Below are 14,834 nucleotides of genomic sequence, written 5' to 3'. Positions count from 1 at the left end.
CAAGAGCCATTTACTATTAACTACCATGGGGAAGAACACAAGAGCAAATGCTCCCTTGCCCTCAATTTAGGAAACATGAGAGTATCAGCAACCTACAGGTAAATGTCTTTTATGCAAATACTGAAACCCAAAAAGCTTTCAAAAGCTGGTGTGAGAGCATCCAATAATATGTTGAACTACATCCAGAGCTCCAGTTCAGGCCCTCCTGTGGCTTGAGCCACCCAGAAAGGTACTATTCTGCTTCTAGGGCATGGGAGATGTGACGCCACACTCAGGGCTAGAACTTCTCTGCAAACAGTGGTATGCATGGTAGCTGCCTGTGGTTAAAGTCGTACTGGTACATAGGAGTTAAATAGTCTTGGGAACACTGGCTGAGAATCTAACCACTATTTATAACATTGTTTTTGTGGAAAAATGTTTTCCGCATTCCAAACAACAGAATTAGATATGAACTTTTGGAATACAGTTTTTTTCTTGGCTTAGGAACTGACTGAATCTTGTTATTTACACTATGGTCAGTATTTTCCTAGGATAAGATGGTAGAGTGGGGGTCTGCCAGCAGTGCAGAACAGGAATAAATAGTTGCCAGGAATATGGAGCATATGTGACTAAGGATGAAAGACAGGATGATGAAAGAAAAATCCAGGCACATTACTAACTTATTAAGCAAATATTTACCAAGGGCTATTAAGATTATGCTGAATGCCAGAGGAAACAAAAATTAGACAAGAAGTTTGATTTTATGGTCCTCACAACCTATGATGGGAGATAAGATAGACATAAACACAAATAATAAAGCTGCCTGGTAATATGTGCTATGACAGTGATAAAAACAAAATGTTAGATGAAGTCAGCAGAGAGAGACAGAGAGAGACTCAGAGCTAATGCTCTAGCTAGAGCAGTCGGAAAGTTCCATGGAGGAGCATGCATGTGTGCTGAGCCTTGAAGTTTGCACAAGATTTTCAACAAGCAGAGGACACAGTAAGGTGGAAGGAGAGAACATTCTAGAAAAAACACAGACTAATACAGTACACATCAAGCCACAGAGGCATGAAGAATGGTGAGAATTCAGAGAATAGGAAAGAGTCCAGTTGGCCAAGATGAAGGGTATTTTTAGGAGCTGGGCAGAGGGCTTCAAATGCCAGGCAATGGAACATGGATTCCATCCAACAGTGAATAGGGAGCCATTACAGTGTTTTAAAGTACTGCAGTTCTATATGCAGATCTATCTGGCAGTGGAATACAGGATGGAGGAAGAGTGAATGAAGACAGAAGACCACTAGGAGATAATTCTATAAGTTGATGTTGGTTAAGATGACCTTTCAAAGATAAGTTTTTGAATAAATAAACATTTAAGGTTCAAGTACTAGTTCATTATTAAATATCTCCCTTCAATGATCACAAATATATAAGTCACTTAGAAAAGCCATACAAAACCTTAACAAAAACTGAAAAACATAGTTCTGGTGGATAAAACACTTTCAAAAACATTAAGCTTGAGGGGCGCCTGGGTGGCTTAGTCGGTTAAGCGTCCGACTTTCGCTTGGGTCATGATCTCGCGGTTCGTGGGTTCGAGCCCCGCGTGGGGCTCTGTGCTGACTGCCAGCTCAGAGCCTGGAGCCTGTTTCAGAGTCTGTGTCTCCCTCTCTCTCTGACCCTCCTCTGCTCACGCTGTCTCTCTCTCTCCTAGAAATAAATAAAAACATTAAAAAAAAAAAAACAAAAAACATTAAGCTTGAGGGGCGCCTGGGTGGCTCAATCGGTTGAGTGTCTGACTTTGGCTCAGGTCATGATCTCACGGTTTGTGGGTTCAAGCCCCGCACTGGGTTCTGTGTTGACAGCTCAGAGCCTGGAGCCTGCTTCAGATTCTGTCTCCCTTTCTCTCTGCCCCTCCCCAACTCATGCTCTGTCTCTCTCTGTCTCAAAAATAAATTTAAAAAAACAACAACAACAAAAAACATTAAGCTTGACATTTAGTCAGGACCTGATGACTAGACTTGATGAAAAATAAAGGAACATTTTGAGGTGTAAATTTCATTTTTAAAATGATACCAAGAGTTTAAACATTACAATTTTAATAAGCATATGAAATTTACAAAGAAATAATCTTTCCACTATTTTTCAAGACCAATGAATTCAATATACAAGGCAACTCTAAGATATCCTGAGAAATTTGAAAGTTGAGAAAGTGTCAAAGATACTGGACTTAATTCTTTACATGTTAAATCAATCTTAAGCCAGTGTTAAAATGGGTAAGAGCAGACTTACTTGAGATGATTTGACTTAGCAAGTGTCTTCTAAACTTCAAATTTTCAGTATTGGATGAGACACGGCATTCATCTTTATCTGAAAAAAAATGTAATGGAAGTAATGAAAGAATTCATAGGTAGCTTATAGAAGACAATTAACCAATTATATGATTACACCCTAAAGACCATAATAGAGTTATATGAAGTCCTATAAAACTGACATTACTTATACTATGTATAATTTAAGAACTAAGATAAAAATGTCAAGCCATGCCCAAAGACTTCTAAAATAGGAGATATAATACATTCCCTTCATATATATTTATGTCAATCTCCTCAAAATTCTGAAAAATATATTATTAGATATTCAAAAATGATTGACACCGAATTCTTTAATTTAACCAATAATCAAGCTGTATTCAGTACTAATATCGTGGAGACCAGGGAAGGAAGAAATTGCGTTGGGGTGCCTGGGTGGCTCAGTTGGTTAAGCGTCTGACTTGGGCTCAGGCCATGCTCTCACGGTTCATGGGTTCGAGCCCCGCATCGGGCTCTGTGCTGACTGCCAGCTCAGAGCCTGGAGCCTGTTTCAAATTCTGTATCTGAATTAATCTCCCTCTCCTCTCTCTCTGACCCTCCCTTGCTCACACTGTCTCTCTCGCTCCCTCTCTCTCTCTCTGAAATAAATAAAACATTAAAAAAATTTTTTTAATTGCGTAAGAGAGTTTGTCCTCAAGAAACCCACAAACCACAAGAGGAGACAAACACAAATAACTCCATATCAAAGTAAATATAGTAAGTGCTCCAAGTGGGACAAGGTGTATGGGATTTTGGAGAGGGTTAATTACTATAGGGAAAATGTGGGAAGGCTGTGTTATGGGCTGAATTGCATCCCCCCAAAGTCCATTTAGTAACACCCTAATCTCCAGTACCTCAGAATGTGACTGTGTTTGGAGATAAGGCCCTTAAAAAGGTAATTAAGTTAAAATCAGGCTGTTAGAATGGGCCCTAATACAATGTGACTTGTGTCTTATAAGAAGAGATTAGGACACACACAGTGGAAAGACCATGTGACGACATAGCAAGAAGAGTGGAATCATCTGCAAGCCCAGAGAGAAGCCTCAGGAGAAATCAACCCTGTGGACACCTTGATCTTGGATGTCTAGTTCTAAAACAGCACATAAATTTCCATTGTTTAAGTCACCCAGTCTGTAGTATTTTGTTACACAGTCCTTGCAAACTAACATACCCCACAAAGGTGAAATTTAAATAGAGTTTTTAAAAGAGAAGGCTTTTAATAATCAGATAAAGACAAGGTTTGGAAACAAACAGCATTCTAAAAAGGAACAAAAATTACTTTATTTTAGGCATATAGGCCACAACGAAAACACAGCGTGTACATATGGGTGAGCAGGGAAGAGGCAGAGAGAGAGGGAGAGAATCTGAAGCAGGGCTTGCTCCTACAAGATCATGACCTAAGTTTAGATCAAGTTGGGACACTTAACCGACTGAGCCACAGAGGTTTCCCCTAAGTCATTACATTTCTCTATTATGAGTATAGCTTGGGGGGAAGAGAAAAGCGGGACGGGGGTGGGGAAGGAGGAAAGAAGGAAAAGAAGGAGACTGATAAGCCAACAGAAAAGGACTAGAATTTGGGGTTGAGGTCATACCATAAAAGGGACTGAATACTACATTCAGTATATGGAGTTTTATTTTACACAAAAAAGAAGCCATCAATGGTTTTGAGTAGAAAAGTTGTTTGAATTTGTATTTTAGAATGATGACTCTAGTTTTGGAGTATGAGTTACTATGAGAAGATCCCAAAGGCACCGAGACCGTTTTGCTACTGCAATAGTCAAGATAAGAAGAAATCGGGGCAATTGCAATGGAAGTAAGAAGTTAACAATTCACTGAAGGTGTGCTTGAAAATCAGAACCAGAATAACCACTCCATCACTTATTCATGACTGAGAACACGGAACAATTATCAACATTCAGTTATAGAGTTACAAATGCAGAGGCTCTTGGGCTTCAACAGACCCTTCTTTTCAATCACAACCGTACATTGTGTGTATCAATTATTACCTTAAAAAATCAACTGATCCAAAGACTTGCTTCACTCTAATACCTGACCCTAGAACTTCAGAGCTCAACCTGTAATCAGTAAAACCCTAAACTCATTTCCTCAAAGAACATACGACTTCAGAATTATTTATATAGTCTCTCTTGCATAACAGGTCAATAAAACCATTTTCTTATCTCCCAAAAGATTTATTTATTTGAGGATGGGGATTTCCACAGAAAAAATAGATGACCATCAGTGAAGCTAAGGAAGAAGAGCAAAAGGAGGGAGGAACCCTGTCTGTCCTACCTTTTCAGGGCAGAAGGAGGACTAAGAAGTTAACAGTCACTGATGATCTCAGAAAGAAATTTCAGGAAGGCAATAAAAGAAAGCAAAACCTTCTAGTAAGGATTAAAGAAAAAGAAGAAGTTAAATTAACTGGTAAATTTTACTCTTCCAAGAAGACTGGCATACTTTGAAAGTGAAGGTGAATCTTTAACCAGATTTTTTTTATTATTGTTACTGTCTCTCTTTTTTTTTTTTTTTTTTTTTTCCATTTTTAACGCTAGTAGAAGGAAGACATGGAGAGGAGTGGCAAACAATGGAGCAAATACAAGAGAAGAAGGAAACAACAACTCTAGTAGAGTTAGCCATGTTAAAGAGGAGAAACAATTCTTTCTCTATGATTAGAAAGGAAGGAAGGTGGGGGAGGTGCCTGGGTAGCTCAGTCGGTTAAGCATCTGACTTCAGCTCAGGTCATGATCTCACAGTTCATGGGTTCAAGCTCTGTGTCGGGCACTATGCTGACAGCTCAGAGCCTGAAGCCTTCTTTGGATTCTGTGTGTGTGTGTCTCTCTCTCTCTGCCCCTCCCCCCTCATTCATTTTTTTCCCCTCTCTCTCTCTCTCTCTCTCTCAAATAAATACACATAGAAAAAGAAATGAAGGAAAGGATGTGTGATAAATACAAAGAAAAATTATTGTGTAAAGGGGTAAAATTGAGGGAGTTAAGATCTAATGGCAAGACCATCTATTGACATAGAGAAGTTGAAAGAGGGAAAGAGAAAGAGAGGGAAAGAAGAAAGAAATGAAGGAATGAATGAAGAAATATCTGAATTTAAGAGTTTAAGAGGGAATATAATTGCCAAAGGAGTAAGGAAAAGAGAGGTGGCTTTCAGTTTTTGAGATCTAGGAATGATTCTATGTGACAGACTGAGCAAGTTAAAAAATAATGTCTGAGTGTCAGAAACTCAAAAACATAAATTAAGAGAAACAGATTATAAATCACATACTGTGGGCGAAGATAGCAGTTCCAGGTCTGATACAGCCACAGCTGAGGAAACTGGAGCAATGTCCCAGAAGTGAACCAATACCAAGAATTAGAGAAGAGGCAGTGTAAGAATTAGAAGAGAAAGAAATGACGCACAAAGGTGGCACACTAATCACAGAATTGACAGTGGAAAGCAAAGGAACACATCAACTATCCTTTAAAATCTCGAATTAGAGGGGCGCCTGGGTGGCTCAGTCGGTTGAGCGTCCGACTTCAGCTCAGGTCATGATCTCACAGTTCATGAGTTTGAGCCCCATGCCGGGCTCTGTGCTTACAGCTCAGAGCCTGGAGCTTGTTTTGGATTCTGTGTCTCCCTCTCTCTCTGCCCCTCCCTCACTCATGCTGTGTTTCTCTCTGTTTCAATAATAAGAATAAACATTAAAATAAAAGAAAATCTCAAATTAGATCCATCAATAGATGAATGAATATACAACATATACTATAATTAAGAGTACACATCTTGATGAGCACTGAGTAATGGGTAAAAATGTTGAAACATTATTATATGGTAAACCTGAAACTAATAAAACACTGTATGTTAATTATACTAGAATTCAAATTTTGAAAAAATCTAGAATTGGAAGAATTCAATACTTTTTTTTGAGATGGCTGTGCAAAAAAAAAAAAAATGGCACTATCTACTAAAGGCTGGTTTAAATTTCTTGGGAGGACAGGGAAGAAGCGTTCTGGGGAAGATAAAAGTTACAAAAACTTGTTCAAAACAGACCACAGGACCCAGATGACATGAGGAAGCAGAAGCAGGTCAGCAGTGGTACTACAGTTCCACAAGAACAAGGTAGGTCTCACTCCTTGGGAAAAAAAAGAGCATGATAAGAGCAGGGTTTCACTCAGGATGATAGCTAACAAAACACCATTCTGACTCTCTTTCTCTCTGCTTTATCTGTTTGGCGAGACAGTGCAAAAGACTGGCCACATATGACACCAGTCTCACCTACTCTTAGAACTTGCCTGCCCAAACACACATACAGTCTCCTCTCAATCACAAGGTAAACTCAACAGGGCAAGTTAAGTCAATCTAATTGGAATAGGCAGAAGATTCCATGCAGATATAAACACATTCTTTTACCAGTTTCCACCTAAATAAAGTTGACATTTTTATTCTAAACTGAGTTATGTCTACTTCTCAAAGGGTTTAGAAGTTGGAAGAAGGGATATATGGTATAATTAACTGGCCTCTTCAAACTCCAACAAAAGGTATATAAACTAAATGAATGGAAATTAATCTTAATTATATGGAGAGTGAGTTTAGTGTAGAATCTGTCAGCCACAGTGAAGTTTTAAATATTCTAAAAACATTCAACAAAGACTTAACACTGAGACTTAATTCAGTTGAAGAACATTTTTAGAGGTGGAGATTTCTAATTATGGGGTCAATGCCTTTGAAAGATATAGCACTAATAACTTTTACTTTTTTGTGTCATTTTGGTGAGTTGTATTTTTCAAGGAATTTGTTCATTTCACATATATTGACATGTTGTTCAGAGTATTTTATCCTTTAGATATTTCTTGGATCTCTAGTAATGTTTCCTTTTTATACCTATATTTTTAATTTGAGTTTTCTCCTTTTTTCTTAGTAGGGGCTTACATTTTATTAATATTTTCAAAGAAATTAACTTTGACTTTGTTAATCTTTGTCAGTCTTCTCTATGGAATGCCTTCTCTCTTTGTTATTTACTTCTTTCCAGTTTTTTGAATGTAATTGCACTCCTTTTTCTAGGTTTTTGAAATGAAAAATTGGATTGCTGGCTTTCAACCTTTTAAACATAAACATTTAAAGCTATAGAATTCTAAGCACCACTTTAACATTGTCTCACAGCTTAGATACTAATTGTGGTTGTATTTCCTTGACCAGTGGATTATTTAAATGTATGCTGCTTATTTTCCAAACAAATTGAGGATTTTAAAAAAACTTTATTTCTAATTTAATTCCACTGCGGAACATACATGATTTCAATCCTTTAAATTTGTTAAGACTTGCTTTTTGGCTCAGCACAGTTTCTATTTTGGCAAAAGTTCCTTGTACACTTGAAAAGGATGTGTGCTCTGTAATAGTTGAGAATAATGTTCTGTAATAGCAACAGGTCAAGTTGGGTAACAGTATTGTTAAACATTCTATAACATTACTGATTTTTAAAAATCTGCTTATTATGTCAGTGGATCAAAGAAGGTTATTAAATTCTCCAAATATGATGGTGAAATCATGATTTCTCCTTTTTGTCTTGTCAATTTTAGCTTTACATATTTTGGAGTTAAATTGTTAGGAACATATAAATTTAGAACTATTCTGTCTTCCTTTTGAATTGACCCTTTTATCATCATAAAATTCTCCCTTTATCTTTCAAAAGACTTCTTGCCTTAAAGTCTACTTTATCTGATATTATATTAATAGATTAGATTTCTTTTAGTGTTTGCATAGTGTATCTTTTCTTCCCATATTCTTCTATATAATATCTCTTGTGGAAACTATATATAGTTAAGTCTTTTTTTGTTTAATGTAGTTCAAAACTTTTTGGCTTTTAGTTGGAGGACTAAACCTATTTATAAGTAATCAGATACTGATACGTAAAATACCTTATTATTGGTTTTCTATTCATTCTAATCTTATATTCTTCTTTTAATTAATAAATTTTTATTACTGCATTTTATCTCCTGTTAGTATTTTTAAAATTCCAATATAGTTATCATACAGTGTTATATTAGATTTAGGTGTACAAGATAGTTTTCCACAGAATCTGCACCAGTTTGCATTCCCACCAACAGTGCAGGGGGGCTCCTTTTTCTCCATTTCCTCACGAACACATGTTATTTCCTATACTGTTGATTTTAGCCATTCTGACAAGTGTGAGATGATATCTTGCTGTAGTTCTGATCTGCAGTTCTCTGATAATGAGTGATATCAAGCATCTCTTCATGTGTCTCTTGGCCATCTGGATGTCTTCTTTGGAGAAATGTCTGTTCATGTCTTCTGCCCATTTTTTAACTGAATTATTTGTTTCCTGGATGTTGAGTTGTATGAGTTCTTTACAGACTTTGAATACTAACCCTTTATTGGTTATGTCATTTGCAAGTATCTTCTCCACTGCAGTGGGCTGTCTTTTAATTTTAATGATTCTTTCCTTTGCTGTGCAGAAGCTTTTTATTTTGCTACAGCCCTATTAGTCTATTTTTGTTTATATTTCCCTTGTTTTAGTAGGCATATCTAGAAAAATGTTCTACGGCCAATGGAGGCATTACTGTCATGCCTCTTCTGGGATTTTTATGGTTTTAGGTCTCACATTTAAGTGTGTACTCTATTTTAAATTTATTTTTCTGTATAGTGTAAGAAAATAATCCAGTTTCATCCTTTTGCGTGTAGCTGACCAGTTGTCTGAACATTTGTTGAAGAGACTGTCTTTTTCCCTTCGGATATTTCTTCCAGCTTTGTCGAAGATTAACTGACCAGACAGTTATGTGTTCACATCTTAGTCGTCTATTCTGTTACATTTATCTATCTGTTTATTTTTATGCTATTACCATACTGTTTTGATACCTACAGCTGTGTAATACAACTTGAAGTCTGGAAGGGTGATACCTTCAGCTTTGTTTTTTCTTTTTCAAGATTGCTTTGGCTATTCAGGTTCCTCTGTGGTTCCATATAAATTTTAGGATTGTTACTGTTAGCTCTTTGTTCAAACACCTTTGTATTTTCTCATGCAATTATCATAGAGATTACAAATACTTCCTTGAATTACTACACTTGACTTTTACCATATCTTATACAAAATACTGGTTTAACTCCGTTTATACTTACCTGCAATTTGTTCTATTGTTTTCATTTAATTTATTTCTATGTATGTTTTAAGCCTGAAAGACATTGTTATTATTGCTTTAAATAGACAAAAGCTTTTATATTTACTCACATATTTATGCTTTTCATTTTTTCCCTAAAGTTCTATGGTTCCAGTTGGGATCATTTTCCTTCAGATTGAATAGCTTTCTTTAGTATTACTGTATTATGATTCTACCTGTGCTAAAGTCTCCCACCTTTTGTCTAAAAATGTCTTTATTTCGTCTTCATTTAAAAAGTATTTTTGCTGGACATAAAGTTTCAGGTTAGCAATATTTTTCCTTTCTGCACTTAAACTTTAAAGATGTCATTCCATTGTTCCCTGATTTTAATAATTTCTGTAGAACAATATGCCATCAATCTAATCATTGCTCCTTTGAAGTTACTATGGTTTCCTTCCTTGGGTTATTTTAAGATTTTCTTTTTATATCTGCTTTTCCTGAGTTTCCTTATGGAATACTTACATTTGGTTTTCTTTATATTAATATTGCTTGGAGTTCACTAAGTTTTTTTCTATTTCTTGAATCTGTGGATTGCTATCTTTCATAAACTTGGAAAATCTTTGGTCATTGTTTTTTCAAATATTGTTTTTGCTGCTTCTTTCCTCTTGGGACTCCAGTGATACGTATATTAGATGAAATGATTCAATCCATATGTCCCTTAACCTGTTTTGTTCTTTCCATTCCTTTCCCTCCCATGCTTTAGCTTGTACATTTTCCCACTGAACTGTCCTTGAGTTTACTAAATCCAGTTGTTTATTTTTTGCTGTGCCTACTTTACTATTAAACTCAAATGCTAATTTCAGACATTACATTTTTCAGCTCTAGATTCCACCATTCTGTTGCTATTCTTTGTCTTTTCCTCTATATTTAACCACTTCTTTATTTCCTTTAATATATTCATAACTGATAAAATCCTTGTTTGATTAACTCCTATATCAGTGCCATTGGTGGATCTGATTCTATTCTCTTTTCTTTCTTGGACTGTTTGATAGATTTTTACTTTTCACATGTCATATACCTTTTAAGTGTATTCTTTAAGAAACATAAAACTGTGGTAAATATTATACTTTCCCAGTGAGGGGCCATCTTTTCCTCTATTAGGTAGGGTGAGGAGATCATCATTTCAATTTGATCAGTTTACTTCTGGTATAAAATGTCTCAAATATGAAATCAATTGTGTGGTTTATAGCAACTGCATCCCACCACCATGCCATATAGACTCTCTCTTAAGCACTATGAGATTATGGAAAAACTCCCCTGTATATTTCTATCTCCCTTCCTGCCCAAAGGTTTCAACTAATAACCCATGGGGAAAGCTAGAGTCATATAGCTCATGTCAGACTATATGACCATCAAAACACCAATGGTTTCTCTTTCCCCTGGTAAAGTCTTACCTCCATAGAAAGCTTAATCTTTAGCCAGTGCCCATTTTTGGCACACACTCTTAGAAAAAATGACTGTCAGTATTCTTAGTGCATACAGGCTCCTCCATTCCTGAAATCTCAGTTCATTAAGGCCTCTTTGCTTTGACAGCTCTCTGAGACCTTCAATAAATATGGCTGTGGTTAAGAGTAACACAAATATTTTACAATTTCCCCCACTGAAAAATAGGCATATATGTCCTTGAATATGGGTGACTTCTGTAATTTCCTTGACCAATTAATATGGCAAATATGACATGACACCAGTTTCTGGACCTAGACCTTAAGACACTGACGATTTTAACCTCTTATATCTTGGAATGCACTAAAATCAATGAACTGCCAAAAAAGAGAACCAACTAACCTGATCTGTTAAAAAATAGTAGAAACAGTTTTTGTTTTCATTAATTTTCTCTATTACTTGCCTGTAAATTTATCTTTTATCAATTTCTACTTATTTTCAACTTTCTACTTATTTTGGATTTTATTTTTCCATCTTCTTAAAGTGAAAGCTCAGATAATTTTAGACCTTTCTTCATTTCTCATGTTAGTATTTTAAAGCCAAACATTTTCCTCTAAGCACCACTTTAAGCTGCAGAAATATGGGTATGATGTGTTTTCATTTTCATTCAGTTCAAAAATATTTTCTTATTTTCCTTGTGATCTCTCTTTAAACCACGGTTTATTTAAAAGTATGCTGTTTCATTTCCAAATATTCTGGGGAAGAATTCTAGATATTCCACACTTATTCATTTCTAACTCAATACAGTAATAGTGAGAGAACATACTCTATACGATTTCAGCCCTTTAAAACTTTGTTTTATGACCTGACAAATGATCTACCTTGATAAAAATTCCATACACACTTGAAAAGAACATGAATTCTGTTATTATTGAGTGCAGTATTCTATAAATGTCAGTGAAGCACAACTGATTAAGTATTGTTGTAGATTTATATATTTTAATTGATATTTTGCCTATATCAATTGCTAAGAAGTATTAAAAACTAACAATAAATGTAGTTATGTCTATTTCTCCTTTCTGTTCTGTTAGTTTTTGCTTCAAATATTTTGAAGCTCCATTACTGGGCTCAAAGATATTTAGAATTATGATGTCCTTTTGATGAGTTTGTTCTATCAGTAGGAAATATCTCTCAATGTCACTAGTAATATTCCTTGATCTAAAGCCTATTGTGTTAGATATTAATATAGCCAGTCCAGTTTTCTTAATATTAGTGTTATCATGGTATATCTTTTTCAATTCTTTTAATCTGTGAGTTCATATTTGAAGAGGGTCTCTTGTAGAAAGTATGCAGTTAGCAAGTCTTGCTTTTTTTAATCTAGCCTGATGACCTCTACCTTTAAAGTATTCAGATCATTTACGCTTAATGTTATTATCTATATGGTTGAATTTGAATTAATCATCTTATTTTCTGTTTGTCCCAAACTGTTCTGTATTTATTTTTCCCTATTTTTATTTCCTTATTGGGGATTGAATATGCATTACTATTTCATTTTATCTCTACTCTTGGCTTACTGGATATAACTGCTTCTTTTAGAGTTTTAGTGGTTGCTCTGGTGTTTAAAATATAGATCTTTAGTGTATCACAATTTATTTATTTCTGAGAGAGCAACAGAGTGCGAGAGCACAAGCAGAGAAGGTATATATAGAGACAGGGAGACACAGAATCCTAAGTAGGCTCCAAGCTGCACAGAGCCCAATGTGGGACTCAAACTCACAAACTATGAAATCATAACCTGAGCTGAAGTTGGACACTCAACTGACTAAGCCACCCAGGTGCCCCTAACATGCCACAATTTAACTTCTAATAATTCTGTACCACTTCATGTATAATATAAGAATTTTACAAGAGAATATATCTGCTTCTTCCTTCTTGTCTTTGTGCTACTGTCATCATAGTCTAAATATGGTAAGACTCTCACACTAGAGAAGCCAGGTGCAGGCAGGTTCAAAGATCTAGCTAAGACTAACTTTTGAGTGATCCTTGTCAAAATACCATAAATCTGAGTAAAGCTGTCTTGGATACTCCAAACCAGCTCACACTCCAGCTGAATGCCCACCAACTAACCTCAGCTGATGCTACACGGTGAAGAATCAGCACCAGCTGAACCTACCCTGTTCCTTCATCCACAAATTGTGAGGTACAACAAAATGATTATTGTTTTTTTTTTTTAATGTTTTTTATTTATTTCTGAGAAAGACAGACAGCATGAGCAGGGAAGGGTCAGAGAGAGAGGGAGATACAGAATCTGAAACAGGCTCCATGCCCTGAGCTGGCTGTCAGCACAGAGCCCAATGTGGGGCTTGAACCCATGAACCATGAGATCATGACCTGAGCCGAAGTCGGACGCTTAACCAACTGAGCCACCCAGGTGCCCCAAAACAGTTATTGTTTTAAGATTATAAGGTTTTAGGTAATTTGGTATAGAACCTGATAACCATAACAGATTCTGGTACCAAGAAGTAGGGTACCATTATAAAAATCTTAAAACATGTGGCATTGGTTTGGGGACTGGGTGGGAAGCAAAAGCTCAAAGAGCCTCCAGAAGACTGTTACTAAAAGCTTGAAGTACATTAGTGAAGATGTTAACAGAAGGAAAGGACAACTCCTCTTACACAGTGATATGCAATACTTACCTACATAACACAGAAAAGAGAAAATATACCTAATAAAGTGGTAGATTTGGGTAAGGAGATTTCTAGGCAGAAGATTCAAAGTGTTAGTTTCTTTTAGCTGTGTGCACTAACATATACATAGACAAAGATGAGCTAACAAAAGAACGGTTTCGTTTTCAAGCACAATCTAGAGGAAATATAAAGGATCCAGGTCTTGCTCTTTCAAAAGAAAAATCATCCTTATTCTTTCCAGACTAAAAAGAAATAGCTTCAGAGCAAATATAAAGCCTAGGGTTTTCTACCAGTAGAGAGCATGGTTTCAGATTAAAAATTACAGTATGACTCTAAAATACTGTAGTAGGACTGCAAAATGATTTAAAGTTGTGTCTAATTCAGTTCTAAAACTCATAAAAGTGTGCTTCTTAGACTCTCTTTTCTAGACAAAAAGGCTTTTAGGAATCTTGAAGGTATGCCTTTTGGGCTCTTTCAAATAGAAAAGCTTCTAAGAATTTTATAGGTATTGTTTTATAACACCTTTACTCTCAGTCTCAAGTAGAAAAAAAGAAGTCTATCTTAAAAACAAATGTGGGCGTGGCTTCCAATGGTGTGGATTATAATTTGATACCTCACAATGATTTTAAAGGAACTATGTGAGATTGGACTGAAATCAGTGGAGAGAGTGCAAAATGAAAAGACACATTTAGACTCTCAGACTTCTACAAACAGGAAGCAAGGCTAGAAAGACTACCAATTATAAACATGAACCATTTCTTACAGAAAAAGAAAAAATGATTTAAAATTTATAGGTAAGGCCAGAAGTCATGGATAATCATTAACAAGGATTAAGTATGGCCCTAATAAAGAAACTGCCAACATCAGAATTTCAAAATTACCATGGACCAGTGAAAGTTACATGCCTCCTGTTTCCCCATTTTTGAAGGGAAGTGTTTACCAGTGTTACTCTATGCTGCCTCTCCATTATTTATTAAGTAAACAATTTGTCTCTTGCAAAGAACTACATCTAAGGAGCTACATCTGGGACCTGATTTAAATGACAATACCCTGAACCCTAAGCTTGAGGCTAAAGCCATAGTAGGATGAGAATTTTGAATTTTTGGAAAATAAATAAAAAAAAAAAATTAAAAAAAAAGAAAACATTTTTAAAATTTGTTCTAGTTTTGTATTTGTATCTGTCCTCTGTCAGAAAGAACTAGAGGTGGTATAAACTTTTAAATGAATGAATGAATGAATAAAATAAGAAAGTTGGAGGACTTTGTTACTGCCCATAT

General features: G+C 35.7%; 1 protein-coding gene across 1 annotated transcript in view; it reads right to left on the bottom strand.

Annotated features, from left to right (window-relative positions):
• Positions 1-14,834, bottom strand: part of ZNF438 (zinc finger protein 438) — a 143,303-nt gene that overhangs the window by 94,570 nt on the left and 33,899 nt on the right. The window contains exon 2 of the mRNA XM_039248670.1: positions 2,269-2,346. The gene's annotated coding sequence lies outside the window, so the exon portion shown is untranslated. The remainder of the gene's footprint in view (positions 1-2,268; positions 2,347-14,834) is intronic.

This window comes from Hyaena hyaena, unplaced genomic scaffold, assembly GCF_003009895.1.
Source record: "Hyaena hyaena isolate Hyena2069 unplaced genomic scaffold, ASM300989v1 scaffold_314, whole genome shotgun sequence".
NCBI lineage: Eukaryota > Metazoa > Chordata > Mammalia > Carnivora > Hyaenidae > Hyaena > Hyaena hyaena.
This window is presented reverse-complemented; position numbering and strand designations above follow the sequence as displayed.